General features: G+C 42.0%; 1 non-coding gene across 1 annotated transcript; it reads right to left on the bottom strand.

Annotated features, from left to right (window-relative positions):
• Positions 1–459: 459 nt before the first annotated feature.
• LOC122641213 lies at positions 460–566 on the bottom strand. Its single transcript, XR_006329861.1, has one exon. It is a non-coding gene; the product is annotated as a small nucleolar RNA R71 (small nucleolar RNA).
• Between the last annotated feature and the right edge of the window lie 4,032 nt (positions 567–4,598).

Here is a 4,598-nt window from a genome sequence, read left to right on the forward strand (position 1 = left end):
ATTTTCGTTAGTTTTAAATTAGTTATTTTTTTTACTTTTTAGTTCTGATTTTTATTTTTAAGTGTTTTTTTTTAATAATAATAAAATGGGTGACCAGCCAGGAAGACCGCTGAGTGAGCACTTTACTCCAACTGCCTGTACCCCTACATCTTGTATTCAGCTGCCTGCCATTCAGGCTGCTCAATATGAGATCAAGTCCAGTATCATACAGATGTTACCATCCTATTATGGACTTGCTAATGAGGAGCCTTACAAGCATATTGATGAGTTCTTAGAGGTGTGCTCTACAGTCAAAATCCAAAACCTCTCTGAAGATGCCTAAAGTTACTCCTATTCCCATTCTCCTTAAAGGACAAAGCCAAACATTGCCTTCATTCTCTAGATTCGGTTAGGATTTCTACATGGGCGGGACTGCAGCAAGAATTTCTGAAAAAATTCTTCACCATTGGCCGGACTAATAGCCTTAGAAGAACCATTACTCGTTTCTCCCAATTAGAGGGCGAACAATTTCATGAAGCGTGGGAGAGACTCAAAGGATTACTTAGGAAGTGCCCCCACCACGTTGTCCCAAAATGGCAGTTAGTCTAGTGCTTTTATGATGGCCTCCGTGACTGATATAGGCAAATGGTAGACTCCTCTTGTGGTGGACCATTTATGCACAAGAATGAGATGGAAGCATGGGATCTTTTTGAAACCCGTAGTGAGAATTCCCGACATCATGCTTCGGCCTCTCGGACTGAGATTCCACACATAGGGCAACCAAAGAAAGGCGGTCTCTATGAGATCAATCCAACTGTAGAGATGACTACTAAGGTTGATATACTGTCCAAGAAATTGGACTATCTGATGTCTGTAGGACAGTAGTCTATGCCCCCTTTCCCAATGAGTTTCTCTCCACCCAATCAGACTAAAGCCTGTGCCCTATGTGCTAGCCCTAGTCACTATGTGACAAACTGCCCTTCGGCTGCACAATACCCTGAGTTTGTTCAGGAACAGATGCAAACGGCTCAAAGTTTTCCTACACCAGGTAATGATCCCTTTTCCAATACTTATAACTCGGGATGGCGGAACCACCCAAACTTTTCATGGAGAAACTCAGTATCTACTAACCCTCCAAACCCACCATATAGGCCACCAATTAATGTTCAAACCAATGCCTATATGGGTGGACAACCACCATATCCTCAACCCCAATAGAATCAATCCTTTGAGGAAAAGGTGCTAAAAGCATTAAGTGGACTCGAGCAGAACACACAACTGCTTCACTCAGATACTCAGTCCATTAATAAGCTAGAAAACCAACTGGGTCAGCTAGCCGATGCTATAAGTAGGAGGGAGGCTGCCCAATTGCCAAGTCAGCCAATAGGTAACCCAAATAGTCAAACGGGTCGAGGGAAAGAGCAAGTCTAGTCGGTCACAGTCCTAAGGAGCGGCAAAAGAGTAGAAAAACCTGATGCACCCTTAGCCACTAATGGGACGCTTCCCAGTAGTTCTCAAGGTTAGGGAGAGGCTGAGTCAACCCAAGAGAAATCCGGTGGTGATGAAGACACACATGATTCCATTATTAAAACACCACCTATGAAACACACTCATCAGTTCCCAAGGAAGGGGCTGCACATTCCTATTATGGAGGGACCATCACCTAACTCTTACATTCCAAAGGTCCATTTTCCCCAAGCCTTTCAAACATCAGCCCCAGCTATTTGGGTAAACAGGGTGAAAGGATGCAAGAGATGATCGACTTGTTCCAACAAGTTCGCATCAATCTCCCCCTCTTGGATGCTATCAAGAAAGTTCCTGCTTACGCTAAGTTTTTGAAAGATCTCTGTACCCAAAAGCGTAAGTTGAGAACTCAAATCCCTAAGACCATCCATTTGACTGAACAGGTTAGTTCAGTAATTTTCAACCACCTACCCCCTAAGCTTAAGGACCCAGGTGCACCTCTTATTTCTTGCATCATTGGAGATCTCTCCATAAGTAGGGCACTACTTGATTTAGGGGCTAGTGTGAATATTTTGCCTAGATCATTCTATGATAGATTTGGTTTAGGAGATTTGAAACCCACTGAGGTCATCCTTCAGTTGGCTGATCGTTCAATCAAAACACCTCGTGGGTTGTTAGAAGATGTTTTAGTGAAGGTAGAGGAATTTTACTTTCCTGTGGACTTCCTTGTCCTGGATATGGATACAGCCACCATAGCCAAGCTTCCCCCTATCATTTTAGGGCACCCCTTCTTAGCTACTGCAAATGCTTGCATAAATTATAGATCGGGCGCCATGGACATCTCTTTTAGGAATAAGAAGCTTAGGCTCAACATCTTCAATGCATCCATAGGGTCATTTAGAGAAGAGGATTACTTTGCATTGGATTTATTAGATGAAGTTGTGGCTGATCACACGTCACACATGCTTATTGATGACCCTTTGCAACACTATAGAGTTGAGTCTGAGGCATACACTGAAGAGGTGCATACTTTGCTAGATTTCTCACCCTCTTCAGAACGGCCACCTTGGATAGTTAGGTTTAAGCCGGTTCCCCCTTTGGTTACATCTCCCCAACCTTCTTCTAACCGGTTCCTTGGTATGAATTGATCCTTGCCCCTCCATGAGTCAGTCTGAGTCTGGCTGAAGACTCTAAACTTAGCGCTCTGTGGGAGGCAACCCACTATTTTTTCTTTCTTTCTTTCTTTAGTACTTTTGTTTTTGTGTTTGTTGGTTTTTATTTTTTTAGGTAGCTGCTACTGATTGCTGGATGCACTATTCTGCCATATATTGCTGATTTCTGGTACACTCCTTCCCTTAACCTTGTTTTTATTCTTTTGCATGCATTGAGGATACTGCATACTTTAAGTGTGGGGGGGTGTGAGACCGATTGGTAGATTTTTATTTTTTGGCTTTTGGTAAGTTTTACATGTCTCTGTGTTACTTTGATGCGAAACACGGGAGAAAGAGACTTAGGAACCCTAATCTGAAGTAATGAAAACCCTGTTGAGAGGACAGTAGCTGGTATATATCCTAAGGTGGGTTTTGACTCAGACAATAAGAGCCCCATCTTGTCGAAGGGACTGACCACTTGGCTGTCTTGTGTTTCTTTGAGCTTTTGGTTAGGAGCTGAGACCAAGTTTAGTTTTGGCGTGACATAAATTAAAAAAAAATAAAAAAACAAAAAAAAAATCATCATGAGAGTTTAGTTCTGTTGCTTCAACTTAGTAACTGGGGCACCTAGGTCACAAGCCCGGAGTCTCGCGTAAAACGGTTGGAGTGACTAGTTAGATTAGTATTACTAGTATTCTTGAATCCAGTTCGGGCTTGTAGCCTTTTTTGTTCGAGTGAGTAAGCCCGAGGAGTGTTTCACACTCAATCCCCTAAAGCCATCTGGCTTGGGAGTGGTTGGCTTAAAACTCGTTACATGAGCCTTCTAGAAAGCTTAAAAAGCCAGAACATTGCACGGATCTGAGAATCACGTAATACCACAACCAAAAAAAGAAAAAAAAAGAAAGAAAGAAGATATGTCACTGCCTTGGTGTAATTATATGGTCAAAAATGCTCCGAAGCCTAAAGTCCTTGGTGCCCTCGATGTCAGGAGTGGTCTTATCTTAAGTAAGGTGGTGTTTGGAAGATATGGGGAGATTCCCTAATTAGGATGCATATCTGTTGCTAAAATGGGTAATAAGAGCTCAAGTGTGGGGGTACCTTTGTCTTCTTGATCTTAAGTAGGGCATCTTAGTTTCGGGTTTGATATGTGCTTCTTATCCAATTGTCAAAATTTAAACTTGCATCATAAATTTTGTGTGTATATTCCCTGCAAACACTCACGAGACAAAACTCGTCCACTAGGGGTAACCTAGGGGTTTAAAGGCTTGTTGCACATGCTAAGTGCAACCGTGATTCCTACGAAAGTGAGTTAGGTTTTATTTTGTTGTTTTCTTTATTTTCTTTTTGCTCGAGGACTAGCAAAATCTAAATGTGGGGGTATTTGATGAACACATTTATATGTGAAATTATCCCATTTTATTCTGTATTTTATTTGCTTAGAATGGAGCTACTTTGGGTATTTTCTGTCTTTTTCACGGTATAGGGGTATTTTTGGCATATTGAAAGAATTGGAGAAAAAGTGCATTTTGAAGACTAAATTGAGAAAACCAGATTGGAGGAGTCAATGCTACACAGACACCACCCTACCCATGGATCGACTCACATGTGATCACGGGCGAGATGGGAAGAAGTTTCACTCAAGATCCAAGGGCTTAATCGTCATTTCATAAAAATGAGAAATCTTTAGACGATATCTGATATTGGGGACATACTATCCGGAATATTAATTGGAGCAACTTTGATTCTCGGGTTGGGTCCACCCGGGGCCAGTGAGGAGAGAGATTCTCAAAAAGAGAATTTTGATCAAAATTGATAATTTAAGATTAAACTCTCTCTCTCTCCTCCCTAATATCTCCCTCTCATCTACTACGGATTATTCCTCTATTCCAACTTCAATTCTCTCTCTCTGTCTCCCTCTCTCCCTCTCTCCCTCTCTTTTTCTCTCTCTTGGTTTCCTAATCCCCATCTCCCTCTACCTCTCCTCCATCTCCCACGTTCTCCTTT

The sequence above is a fragment of the Telopea speciosissima genome, chromosome 9 (genome assembly GCF_018873765.1).
Source record: "Telopea speciosissima isolate NSW1024214 ecotype Mountain lineage chromosome 9, Tspe_v1, whole genome shotgun sequence".
NCBI lineage: Eukaryota > Viridiplantae > Streptophyta > Magnoliopsida > Proteales > Proteaceae > Telopea > Telopea speciosissima.